Here is a 14,741-nt window from a genome sequence, read left to right as displayed (position 1 = left end):
AGCTTCGCAGTTTCCAGCAATGTCACTGTGACCAGGTATCTTTATCAAATATCTTTATATCGAAGAATTCTGATGCAATCGAGAGAGAGACCAGGCATTCCCTGACCAGTTTCGAGTGCACCATAATAGAACCTAGGGCCCTAATTGCCGCTTGGCTATCGGAGTAAATATTTACCTTCTTAACAGTTATTTCGCAAGTAAGTAGCCAGTCCGCTGCCTCTTTGATTACGGCCACCTCTGTTTGGAACACACTGCAGTGATCCGGAGCCGGAATTTGAGTTTGGTGGGGAGCTCTTTGCAGAATACTCCTCCTCTAACCCTACCGTCCAGCTTCGAGCCATCCGTGAACAGGTTAACTAGGCGCAGTCCCCAAGTGTTAGACCTTAACGCCGTATAGTTTGTGGTATCGAATGAAAAGGAGGAGGAATCGCACATGAGAACGCGTTCGAAAAGAGTGGTTAGGAGTTAAATACTAATTTTGATTTGTTGATGGTTTCTTATTAATAAAACGGTAAAATTGCCACACAGCCCTAAAACAGCCGCCACTTAATTCTGGGTATTCAATTGCTTAAGACATCAGAGATAACATCAGAAACTTTTATTGCATCAACTCTTATGACGATAGAAAAGTTTTTGTCTGAACTTTTTTATATCTGTTCATTTACTGTGCCCCTACTATTAGTTGTTGACAACATTTTTTTATTACAAAGTTTTCTTGGTAAATTTTCTCACTCAAAAGTCCTTTTTCACTTCTTGACTACTGTACTAAGAGCATCAGCGACGTGTTTGGCCGTAATTTTGGAATGTCTCTTGTATTTAAAGGGTGACTAATCCAAAGATATCGAATTTTAAATTGAAATACAATAAAATAACGATAATTCAAATTCATTGGACAATCTTTATTAGTTTTGTGTAGACGTTTATTTTTGAAAGACTTTTTTTTGTTCTTGTTGACTCCTCTCGGAGTCGTAGGGCCTCGACAAGACTCTTCCATCGTACACGGTTCAGTGCTGTTGTTTTTGCATCGTCCATTGAGATGTCGGCATCTGCTAGTTTTAAGATAATCCCTTTCAAATACTGGCCGCAAATCGGCGTAAATCGGCCATCAGTAAGAACCAATTTTGAATAAATCGCTGGAGGACCATAGTTTTGGTCGGTATCTCGTGAATAACTTTAATAATATTGCTATACAATGACTCAATCGAAGCTGGTTTATCCACAAAGCATTTAGACTTCACATATCCCCACAAATAAAAGTCCAACGGCGTGATATCACCCGATCTTGGTGGACAGTTCACTGATCTGAGACGGCGATAAGTTATGGAGATCACGGGCTTCAATTTCCGACAAAAAAAAAGTCGTTTATCATGGCGCAATAACGTTCGCCATTCACTGTTACATTGGTGCCAGCCTCGTCTTTGAAGAAATATTGGGCGATTATTTCGCCAGCCCATAGGCCCCACCAAACAGTTATTTAAAACGGATGTAATGGCTATTCTTGAACCGTTTCGGGTTGCTCTTCATCTCTCATATAGCAATTTTGTTTATTGAAAAAGCCATTAAACCAAAAATGGGCTTCATCACTGAACACCATAAATTGGCCTGAGCGCGAGATGAACACTTTTCACAGAGCGTCGATTTTCCTAGCTCTTTCTTTAATGAAAGGTCAACGAATACTGAATAAAGTTATGTGTTCAGTTTTAGTCATACGTGATCTGTCAAAAAACCCCTATTGGAAAAAGTACCTCCAATCTGATCACCCTTTACATGCATACGTGCACATACAGTAGGTTCTGTTTTTATGCGGCTTTTTTTTATGCGGTTTTGAAATAGTGCGGTTTTTTTTAAATTACAAAATGCATGTCGACCTATCGGGAATTGTACATATAAACAAAATTCTAAACCAGCTAAGCAAAAACTCATCACAGATTACATCAGAAATGCTAACCCTACAAGTATGGAAGATATATAAAGATATAATTTTCAAAGATACAATTTTTTGTTTATGCGATTTTATTTAATTATTTCAGATTCATGCGGTCTATGGAACGTATCTATAGTAATAATATGGGACTAGTGCCCTTTTTTATGCGATTATTTCAGATTTATGCGGTTTTAGCATTTGAAACGTATCTATTGTTTTACTATAGAACTAGTAGCTTTTTTTATGCTGTTTCTTGCGGAACGTATCTACCGCATAAAAACAGAACCTACTGTACTTGCTTATTTGGTATATCGAACTCGTACGATCAATCATAACGATTTATTAATAATTTCAAAAAAGCCAGTTTTCGAGAGAGAGTCACCCAAATATATAGCTTTGTTGGTGGAGTAAGGTTGAGTTTATAACTCAATTTTTTCTTAAGCCGATTCTTAACTCACAGAAAATTACTCTCAGCGCTCTACTTTCTTCTTCTTCTCTACTCCTCTCCGCTTTGCACCACGGATATCAATTTTCTAATCCGAGCTAACATTTTTAGCTTAAATTTTATAGTCCATGATGAGTTATTTTCCACCAAAGTTTTCTCAGAGTGGCATCTACTTCCAGTCCCTTTCACGTACAACGCCCTTCTGGCACTTTTGCGCTGCTGTTAGTAAACTTCAAAAGTAATTAAAAATGTCCAACGCTTCTTTGGCGGTGTTCAAGTTCGCTTGACAAACTTCTGCTTGCCCGCTCGTCTGCTGATTATTACCGTAACCAACTGACACAACCTTCCCCCAAACTGACTCACACCCCGTTGTCCTAAGAAAGCAAGAAAAATAAAGCGCAAAGTGATTAGATAAATGACCACAAATGTCTAGCATTCTTTTTAACTTGCAAAAAAGACACCAAAAAGCACTGAAGGCAGCTAAAAATAAAAAATATGAGTAAAATAAAAGAGAAGATTTTTCTACTTTTCGTAACTTTCGCTTATAGCACACTTCAGAGCTTTAAGTGCTCTGCTCACGTCCTTCACGCCGTTTGCTTCCTTTTTACCGCACGGCAAATGCAATTATCATTAATTCGCTTGTTGACCGGTGAGTGCACATCAGCCCATCATTATGGGCGTAACGCGACGAGTGCTTGCCTACATACTTCACTGGCAAAGTTCATTAAGCGCTTACAATGACTACAACACCAAGAACACTGCTCAACTAACTATGTAGTGGTGGTGGGCATGCAATTTACAATAACAAAAAGTGGCTACAACAAGCGCCACTTACAATGGCATTAGTGGTTAAGGATAAAGCTGTCGACCTGCTCATGCTGCTCTCACTCATTCCGGCGCAAGTTCACTGTGTGCTCTTTATAGTTTTTGTTATTGTTACTGCTTATTGCTTTTTTTATCATTTGTTCTTGTTGGCAACTCGATTTTCTGGCTTTCACCATTGCTCTAATTAAATGCACATTAAGTACTTGGGCTCTCGTGCAACGCATACATCACCCAGCCACTCCACCAACTTGTACACTTATCACAGCGACTTCTTCACGGCTACTCGCTGAAGAGATTTCTCAATTGACTTGCTTTTAAAAACAATTACTGCTATGTACATTTTGTTTTTGTGCCCAATTCATAAATGAGCGGCCTAAGAGTGCGGGTAAGTAGTATGCATAAAAGAGTGAATAATAATGCATCATGTAATGATTGTTTAATAAAAAAAGATTTTCCTCCATAATGACAGGCTGTGGTGGCTATGTTGGTTTGTCGAGGTATGTCAAGTATTCCAGATGACATCATTTTATTTCGAACGATTTGAGGACATAATTATCTCACACGGAGGTGTCGTGAATTGGTCACTAAAATTAGGATGTTGTTGTTGTTGTAGTTGTAGCAGTATCTTCGCTCTGTCAGTGTAGTGTAATCACCGGTCGTCTTCGTCTAGCTCATCTAACGGTAGGCCCAGGAAACTAGCTGTTTCGACGGGTTGGGTCCAGAGGGAGAGAGGTGTTAGATGAGTGGGTTTGATGGGGCATGTGAAAAGGTGGTTAGTGTCGTGCGGGGTGCCTTCACATGCCGGACATATGTTTAGTATATCGGGGTCGATTCTGGATAAGTAGGAGTTTAACCTGCTACAATATCCAGAACGTAATTGTGCCAAGGTTACGCGAGACTCTCGAGGAAGTTGGAGCTCTTCGTCAGCGATTGTTGGTGGTTGGACTCCGATAACGGGTCGGGAGGTTAAGAAGGTGGTGAGAGTCTCCCTATGAATGTCGTTTATGGCCTGTCTGTACACTGCCCGATTCAGTAACTCTCTGTTTGTTTTGTCTGAGATCTCGTCCGCGTAGTTGAGGAATTGCCTCCTGATGTGCCTGGGAAGTGACTCAGGCTCGAGCAGGTGTCTGCATGGGTGAGGCCTGCGGTAACACCCCAGCAGAAACTGCTTACTGAGCAGTTTGTTATGCTCCTTAACAGGCAGCATTTGGGCTTCATTATGTAGATGTTGTATAGGTGACATCGAGAGGCATCCTCTCACGGTCCTTAAAGCAGTGTTTTGTCGGGTCTGGAGCTTCGTCCACTGCGTATCACTGGTTCCGGGCGACTAGACAGGCGCAGCATAGTTAAGAACCGGTCGGTCTATTGCTTTGAAAGTCGACAGCAACATTTCTTTGTCTTTGCCCCAAGTGCTGCCGGCTAGCGACTTGAGGGCCTTGTTGCGATTCTGTACCCTCGTTGCAATAGCGGTTGTGTGCGCGGAGAAGAAGAGCAAGCTGTCAAAGGTGACTCCCAATATTCTGGGGTTATTTACCGTCGGTATTGGGGTATCATCGACGTGTACCTGAAGTTGCAGCTTGACCTCCTTTGTCTAGGTGGTTAAAAAGGTCGCCGTGGATTTAGTGGGAGAAAGTTTTTGGTTTCTCGCAGTGAAGAAGCGAGAAAGGCGGGCGAGGTAGTCGTTTACTTTGGTGCATAGGCCATCAATGTCATTGCCCGATGCCATTATCGTGCAGTCGTCGGCGTACGAGACCAGTGAGACTCCCTCTGGTGGCTAGGGGAGTTTCGAAATGTGGAAATTAAAAAGCAAGGGTGAAAGGACACCACCCTGCGGTACTCCTTGCTTTATTTTTCTCTGTTTTGACGTTTTGTCTCGAAATATCACCGTCGAGTGACGACCACTCAGGTAGTTCGCAGACCACCTCTTCAGCCCTGGCGGGAGTGTCGACTGTAAAATGTCATCTAGTAGTGTGGCGTGGCTGGCTGTATCGAAAGTATTTTGTATATCCAACGCTACTAGGACAGTCCTCTCGCAGGGGCGGTTTGGATTTAGTCCACAGTTTACCTGGGTGTTTATAACGGTGAGTGCCGTGGTGGTGCTGTGCACTCTTCCGAAACCATGCTGGTGTGAGGCTGGAGTCAGGTGTTCTGTGAGTAGTGGGAGTAGAAGGGCTTCAAGTGTCTTCACTACTGGGGAAAGGAGAGTTATCGGACGATAGGACTCCCCTTTGTTGGCGGGTTTCCCAGGCTTCAGTAGTGGGACCACTCTCCCTAATTTCCACTTATCAGGAATGATGAGAGTGGCCATAGGCAGGTTGAAGACCTTGGTGAGGAATTTTACTCCCAGTGGACCCAGCTTTTTCAGCATCAGCATGTTTGGTCCGTCAGGGTCAATGGCAAGATGGTTTCATATGTTTGATGGCCCCCTGAACCTCGCCGCTGGAGAAAGCAAGCGGTGCACTGTTGTATGGCAGTTTGTGGAACCGACCGGAGGATGCAGTATAATTTGTTAAAGTAGCTCGCGCATCAAAAAAATAACCCTCATCAGTCCAACTCCGGCTACGCAATCCACCGTAATTTTGCGTAGAACTTCTTTTCGCGTGAGCGGCCTTCGGCCGTCGTTGTGCTTCGTCGGGTTCGACAGGGACCTTACGGTGGCTTGCTCACACCAGAGGTGAAGTTACAGGACTTAAGATGCTCTACCCATTTGGTCCGCTTGAGTTTGGTTACCAGTTGCCGGATCTCCGAATTGAGGTCCTTTATTCGAGGATCCCCGGGATCGGCCGGCGTAGGCGATCACGCTCGTTTGCCAGAACAGCTGCTTCAGCTGGGAAATTGGTCCCGGATCCGTCCAGCGAGTATGAATCGAGCCGCGGCGGCTGGGGGCGGTGGCGTGTGCAGAGCTCTGCAGCAGGGGGCAACGTAGTCCCGTGTCCACTCACGGGTGGTGTGCAGGGCGGAGCACCTCCGAAAATGGCACCAGCCACTGCAAGAATTGCATTGGACAGTTTTCAAGTTCCGAGGATCTACGGTCTGACACACGGAGCAGACTGTGCGGGGGACCAAGAGCTGCTGGTTTGTCCCCGCACTAAGGTAGGAGCAGGAGGGTTGTGGGTCAGAGAGGGAGTTGTGTTGCTCGTGGGGGCTCCTTACCGTTGAGGTGTTGTTGGTGGCGGCAGTGTGACGTGCCGGCACTGAGGGCAGTGTCGCCGTTGAGCAGAGGCCGCCTGTGAGCGGGAGCAACACGTGGCCACATACCTTGTGGACCACTCCCTGTGTGTCTTAAGGCCTGAGCAGGTCTTAAGATGGCACCACCCGTTGCACTGATTACACCTAACCGAGGTGGAGTTCAGGTGGAGCCGTTTGTGGCAAATGCAGCAGTAAAATACCTCTGGTCCGGGGTTGGGTTCGACGCCAGCCAGGAAGAGAAGTATTTGGAGCAAACTTGCTGCAATGAGTTGCCCCTGTGACGAAAGATTGGGGGTGGGATACGGTACACTAGACAGGGCAAGTTTACTGGGGGGCAGCCCTGGGAATGGGATATTTATCCCTGCTAGTGATGCTCTTGTAAGGTTTCCTGAAGATCCTGGCATATTTTTGCAAATAACCCCGATGCTTTTGACCGTTGCTTTAAAAGTCGGTATAGTCTAAGCATCCCATTCAGATTCAGCCGGATCTATGCAATTAAAAATTAGACCTAAAGAGTATCTACGCCACGGACAAAGCGGCAACAGACACATGAAAAGCGTTATATTTCATACCTAATTTTCTGTCCATTTCAACATCAGCCTAATCTGTATAACCTTGAAGTGTTTTAAGTGATGCTTAAGTACCAAACTGACTAAGGCTTTCTATTGCTTTTACACCTCGTAAAACAAATAAAAGACAATAAAAAAAATATTAAAAATTTGCAGAAATATTCCCTGATCTCTTCATCGCACAAATTTCACAAAAAAAGTGCTTCTAACAAAAAATGGGTGCTTGGGAAGTATCGGAGTTTTCAATAGCGACATATCATAACTTTTGCAGAGCCCAATAGTATAAGTTTCAGCATTTCAAATGGTCGAGAAACTCCATTTCTTGTAAGACAGTAGGTAAAAATTTTTATTCAAAATTTAAAACAAGTCTATTGGGAAGGCGTAGAATCCACTGATTCGGCTCATCTTGAAGAACCGATTATAAAAATATCAATACGTCTACCAGTGCATATTTCTGAATTTCTATCAAAAATCAGATAAACCGTTTGTAAAGCATAGTAAGTAGTGATAAATGGAGGAAAAAGGCATTATTAAAATATGTGAAGGTTAATAATAACACTGTGCGACAATTTTGGGGTCATCAAAATCAAACCACACCGGACCTTTTTTTTCTGAAAATATACCTATTCAATAGCAAAACCCTCGCTGGGTTTTTAAAAGTTAGCTCGATTTTTTTTTTATTGCGTTTTGAAGTTTTCTATTTTCATGAGATTTTGGAGTTTTACCTGTACGCTAAATTTGACTTATAAATCGACCTTTGTTTGATTTAATCGATTTATTTTGTCATAGCTTGATGCAGAAATTTCGTACATGTACAAATAAACTTATTTTGAGAAGAACCTATATCTCAATACGCAATTTTCAATACCAAAATTTCGAAAAATTGTATGTTTTTACCATTTTTTACTGTAATTATGAATCTTCTTTCAAAAATGTTGCAAAATGTACTAAAAAAGTCATTTATAAGATAAAAACATAAAACTGAACTTTAAGTTTGTTATTTTCTAAAAAAATAAATTTTTAACAAGATTTTTCTTCATAAAAATAATTTTTTTATACTCTGTTGTGAAACGTCCACAACAATAGCAGAAAACGTTAATATTTGCAGGACAATTGTACATTTTTTATTTTCTTAATTCATAAAAAATTCACGTAAATGAAATTAATAAATTCAAATATGTTAACAAAAACCGTATTGTTCACAAAATATTTAGCGCGTCAAATGTGTTTTAGGAGTTGTTATGCACGAACCTGATCTCGCAAGACTGCTGCGATCTTAGAACAGGTAAAATCGTTGGGAACAAATTTTGGAATTTCTAAAACAAACATTTCCTGATAAGACAGACTACAACCTTCTTTATACTTTTTATTTTGGAATGTGTGCTAGCCACTTTTCTATGTACTTAACAGGCTAAAAGTCTTGTGAGACCAATCTTGCTTTTCACTACTCACGATCACATTTTGTTACATCCAATATTCATTGAAAAACCGTATCTGGAAAAAATACTAGCAAAAATTGAAAAATCTGAGAATGTGTATAACGGGTGGTTACGTATAAAATTATTTTGATAATTACAGTAAAAAATGGTAAAAACATATATTACAATTTTTCGAAATTTTGGTATTCAAAATTGCGAATTGAGATTTAGGTTCTTCTCAAAATAAGTTTATTTGTACATGTACGAAATTTCTGCATCAAGCTATGACAAAATAAATCGATTAAATCAAACAAAGGTCGATTTATAAGTCAAATTTAGCGTACAGGTAAAACTCCAAAATCTCATGAAAATAGAAAACTTCAAAACGCAATAAAAAAAAAAATCGAGCTAACTTTTAAAAACCCAGCGAGGGTTTTGCTATTGAATAGGTATATTTTCAGAAAAAAAAGGTCCGGTGCGGTTTGATTTTTGATGTCGCACTGTGTAATGAAAGGTGTTTAAAGTTTCAGCCTCTTTTTAGGAGTGTTTTATGAAAAATCCAAAATACACTTCTTCAACAAAATATTGGCATACACATTCTGAAAATAAAAATTTGCTTACACCATGCTGCTATAAAACCATATCGTTTATTAAAGCAATATATATATATTTTTTTAAATGGTAATTCAAAAGCAATATGGAAACTTTTTTTTTAAGTCAAGATGCAATTGAAATTTTTTAAACCCTTCCCCTAAATAGCAATTCATTACTTTTATTTTTTATTTAAAAAAAAATGAATGCAAATGTTTTTCAAAATAGATCTACCTGAATACTTTAATATTTTTCATACTTAATCGTACTTAGTTATTTAAAAGTCGTACTTAGTTATTTAAATTTCTTTAATGATAAATTGTGGCACCCCTTTTTAGATGCTATATGCACAATATTAAAAGTATCTGTAATATTACTGAACTTTCATCTGATGTATACTTTTCAACGAATGTGTGATTTAATATTTCAATTATTTAACGATATTTCACCTCTTTCGCTCTTTCTTTTATAAATTTGTTTATATCGAAAAATAGGTGGCAACTGCATTAGAAATATTCACTAAAAGTGATCCTAAATTTAGAACAATTTTGGTTTAACTCGTACTTTCTTAGGATTTTCTCATTTACTTATATTTATATTTTTATAAAAAATATGGCAACACCCAAAAAATTTATTTAAAGAAAAAGTTTTGTTAAAGTGTTTAACAGCATACAGTTTCAAAAAATTACACTTTTATTTAAAAAATGGGTGGCGACCCTGTTCAAAAATGCACCTCTAATAAGATATTTTTCTTGGCAAACCTACTATTAAATATTTTAAAATACCTTAGCATTCTTAAAAACTATTTAATAAGTTTTGTTTACAAAATAATTAGCTGGCAACCCTACCTAGAAATATTCTGCTTTAAGCGGATGCCAAATTTGAAAACATTTCCCTTTGATAATATACAAAATGTTAAAAATTCTTTAATAAATTTTGTACACAAAAATATAGTTGGCAACCCTGCTTAGAAATATTCTGCTTTAAGCTGATGTTAAATTTGAAAACATTTCCCTTTGATACAAACTCTTAAAAATTCTTTAATAAATTTTGTATACAAAAATATCGTTGGCAACCCTGCTTAGAAATATTCTGCTTTAAGCTGATGCCAAATTTGAAAACATTTCCCTTTGATACAAAATGTTAAAAATTATTTTACTTTACGGTGATGCTAAACGTTGAAACATTTCCTTTTGATACAAATTGTTAAAAATTCTTTAATAAATTTTGGACACAAAAATATAGTTGGCAACCCTGCTTAGAAAGATTCTGTTTTAAGCTGATGTTAAATTTGAAAACATTTCCCTTTGATACAAATTCTTAAAAATTCCTTAATAAATTTTGTCTACAAAATACTAGCTGGCAGCCCTGTTTAGAAATGCTATGCTTTAAGGTGGTACTAAATTTGAAAACATTTTCCTTTAATACAAACTCTTAAAAATTCTTTAATAAATTTTGTATACAAAAATATCGTTGGCAACCCCGCTTAGAAATATTCTGTTTTAAGCTGATGCTAAATTTGAAAACATTTGCCTTTGATACAAAATGTTAAAAATTGCTCACTAAATTTTGTATACAAAAATATAGTTGGCAACTCTGCTTAGAAATATTCTGCTTTAAGCTGATGCTGAATTTGAAAACATTTCCCTTTGATACAAAATGTTGAAAATTGTTTAATAAATTGTGTTTACAAAAATATAGTTGGCAACCCTGTTTAGAAATGTTCTGTTTTAAGCTGATGCTAAATTTGAAAACATTTGCCTTTGATACAAAATGTTAAAAATTGCTCACTAAATTTTGTATACAAAAATATAGTTGGCAACCCTGCTTAGAAATATTCTGCTTTAAGCTAATGCTGAACTGGAAACATTCCTCTTTGATACAAACTCTTAAAACTTCTTTAACAACTTTTCTCTACAAAATTATAGTAGACAACCCTGCTTAGAAGTATTCCGCTTTAAGGCGATGCTAAATGTTTAAACATTTCCGTTTGCTGCTTATATTTAAATATTTCAGTGCTATTATAAAGGAGAGCCAGCCCGCACTTTGGTCTGTTTGCAGCTCCTCTGCTTACTCAATTACATAGCAATCACTGTACAACTATAAATATAAGCATTGGGTACAAAAGTTACTGTTTGCTCCCTTCCGAATCTTCTATTTTTTAGGTTTTCCAAGTTCACTTATCACTGCTTTCGTATTGCATTGCAAATTACTAACCCAGCTACAATGTAGCAGCATTTTATTATGTGGCATACATTTCAATTACTCACAGTCAAACTCAGCCGCAAACGGGTTTTGCTAAAGATACATATCGACACACTACATACCCACATACTTATGCATACTTGTACAAGTGTTTGTGTGGTGAATTTGTATTTGTGCCACGGACTGATGGACGAAAATTCTCTGCTTATACAAATTTTTCTGCTTTTCTGCACTCGAATAGAAAATTTCGAGTTATTTGTTGAGTGCCACACTGAAATTTTGCAACTTCTAATATTATATTTTACTTGGCTGCTTGACCCTTCACTCATTCTCGCATATCCATCAGCTTTCGTCTTCTTGCTTGATAGTGTAGTTGGCTACTTTGTCCGTCTGTTGGTTACTGCTACATTTTTCGGTTAAATCATTTAGTTTGAATTTTAAAGTTTTAGTTTTCACTTTTCCAAATTCTAACTATAAATTATACATTTTAACAGTCACTCATTCATTCACTCATTTATTCATCTACTCGAGTTTGTACTCCCCAACTCTCAGACCACTCAACTGCTCACTTATTTATTTATTCATTTGCAACATTGTTGGCCAATTTCTGGCAGCCAGCGGCACTTTTGAAATAAATTTATATGGTTGCATTTTCCGGCAACCTTAATTTGTATTAAAATTCCAGTTACCAGAATGAAATTTACTTATTTGTATTATTTAGCCACAACCACAGCTACTCATTCCCTGTTTCACCTTAATGAAAAGAATTGGAATAGAAATTCAGTGGAGTTTTGTGTTACATTTTTGTACTATAAAGAAGTTTCCTTTATATAGGAAGCACCGCAAGCTAGAGTTCGTCTTTAATCAGTTAAATTGAATACACCCTCGCCACAAATCACTACTAGGGAACCGCAATCTATGCTATCACTTAGTAGATGGGAAGCGACAATTATGCCTGTTCATTGAAATGGTTTTTTCTTTTTGTCAGGTCAAACTAGCAAGTAAAGCACTCAGAGACAACTTAATGTCTATTGTACTGCACTCGGGTTTGATGGCCTATAGACACTATAAGTCGTAGGTAAGACCTTAAAGGCAGATTTCCATTGAGCAAGGAAATTCCTCATACATGCAATCGCACTTTTCTCGGGAACATAACGCTTTTAGCCTTCTCTATATTACTAGGAATAGCAAGATATTATTGGACATATTGACTAGCTTACAATTTTTTCTTAAAGTGTACGCGGCAGTTGTTTCGCAATGGAAAAAAGCGGAAATTGTACGTTCTTTTTCACAAGCTATCAGATTATTCCCTTTCTTAGGAGAGTTCCCGCTTTCATCGGGAGTTACGTATCTTGGAGTGTCTTTTTACTCCAATCTCCATTGGAAGCTACACATTGAAAATCGTGCAAAGAAGGTCAGAAAAGCTTTCTACTCTTGCAAATCTATATTATGTTGCGCAAAAAGTGGGGACTCAAGCCACAAGTGGTTCTTTGGATGTATTGTACAACAGAGTGGTTCGGCCAATTTTATCGTATGGATGCCTGCTTTGTGGAGAAGCTCTTCGGAAGGGCTATAATATCACTGATTGTATTAGCAACACAGGAGCATGCAAAACTTGCCCATTGCCGCCCTTTATGTCCTTGTGCACTTACTTTCCATCAACTTACACGTTATTTCCGTCGCTACTCAAAGTGCAATCAGGTTAAAGGGGTTGGACTCTGGAGGCAAACTCTCAACGGGCACAGAGAATTTTTAGACAGTTGAACCGCAGCTCTCTGAACTTCGGCATGCAGAAATGCTTAGGGACCACGGGAACAAGGAAGATATCAACATTTTTTCCGATAGTCAAGCCACGATCAAAGCACTAACGACACCAGGGTGCAGGTCCAAACTGTTCAACTCTTATAAGAAGTATATCAAATCTTTTGGGTGTGCAGATAACATATTTCGATCTGGGTTCCAGGACATAGATAGGAGCATAGACAGAAATGAAATTGGTGATGAGCTTGACAGGAAGAAAACTGAATTGGCCTCAGAGACCTCCTACCCGCTCATTGGCATCCTCTTGACAGTTGTTAAAGGGGAGTTGTACAAATTATTTCTGAGAAAAGTGCAGAACAGATGGAGCTCCATTTCTTCGTGTGCTACTTCGAAGCGATTTTGGCTTCAGTACCAAAGATCTAGGACACAGATAGTTCATGGGACTCTGCACCATTAAATTTCCAAACTCATAGTCTGGCCAAATGGTCATTGAATGATCAGCACTCACGCGGAAAAGCTGGGTATGCCATTTAATTCCCATTATAGAAGTTGTGGAGATCTTTCAGAGTAGGATATTGTTAAGCACTTTTTCTGTAAATGTCCGGGTTTGACAGCTAGACGTCCAAGGTTACTGGGTACTTCTTTTTTTGATCAACCCTACCATCAACCTTCTCCACTACATCAGCAGCTCTGGTTGGTTGTAGGTCTTTACCTGTTGGAGGTCTTAAAATGATATCAAAATTACGCTTTAGTGCTACTTGAGGAGTCCCAGGCTGGTACTTTAACCAAGTTTTAACATTCAGGAATTGGACCGCTATCGGATAAGCATACTTGTATAATAACAAAGAGCTCACAGCTAGATCAAAGTTGTGTAGCAGTTCGATTGCAAAAAACGGAAAATCTCTGTTTGGAGTACTTCGCAATGGTCGGCAATAAGCGTTGCACATCTCTAGACAATCACTTATTTGTGATCTATTTTATACAATTCCCCAGTAAGTGTAGGATTAGGAAGTGCATTAAGAATCAGATACGATGACAGCGAGGTTTCAATCTCAATGTGGCCAAGACGAGACGTTCTCTTGAGACTGAACAAATCTGCAGTAAGAGTTCAAATGGAAAACAACACTTGATGCCGCGGACTAATCACTTATCTTAACAGAAAATTTTCAAGATTTGTAGTAGGCAAAATCGATTCTACTATGGACTAACGGCTCAATACCCACAAACAACTTCATATGAGGGGGATCTTAAATAACTGAAAGGATGGAAATCCTTTTTTTTTGTTTCTATTCTTGAACTATCTTACAATAGATAGAGAAATTTATTTCTAATAGCATTCGCCCCTCTCCCAGTCTATTTCTGTCATGAAAAGGTTCTTCATAAAAAACCATTTGCATGCATTTAAGAACAACATCAAGACGCACACCACAAATAGGAGGAGGATATCGGCCAAACACCTAGCAGAACAAAAAATACTTCTTACAAGAACAAAAACTACTGCAGCTCCGCCAACTCACTTTGTAAAGAACAAAAATTAATAGTTTTCAGCTACTTCCTTTTCTAGTCAGCCAATATTAGTAAAGTTAGTCACACCTATTGGGGAGGATAAGATAATGAGTATACACTATGAATCTCTAAATTTGCAGCTATCGTCACCACCAACGACTCAGCAATCTCACTTGATTGGCTTGGAGTTGTTTCAAGCGTAAAAATGTTCACTTTGCTGTAAGCCGCCGACATTGCACAGTAGCAATCAATATTATAAAATAAATGGTGTGTGTTTTTTGCTACGCTTTCATACGATGCACGGAATG

At 38.6% G+C, this 14,741-nt stretch overlaps 1 protein-coding gene across 2 annotated transcripts in view; it reads left to right on the top strand.

The window, feature by feature from the left end:
- Nucleotides 1-14,741, top strand: part of LOC128863080 (neuroligin 4-like) — a 334,586-nt gene that overhangs the window by 168,507 nt on the left and 151,338 nt on the right. The gene's annotated exons all lie outside the window — the stretch shown is intronic.

This window comes from Anastrepha ludens, chromosome 2 (assembly GCF_028408465.1).
Source record: "Anastrepha ludens isolate Willacy chromosome 2, idAnaLude1.1, whole genome shotgun sequence".
NCBI classification, from domain to species: domain Eukaryota; kingdom Metazoa; phylum Arthropoda; class Insecta; order Diptera; family Tephritidae; genus Anastrepha; species Anastrepha ludens.
This window is presented reverse-complemented; position numbering and strand designations above follow the sequence as displayed.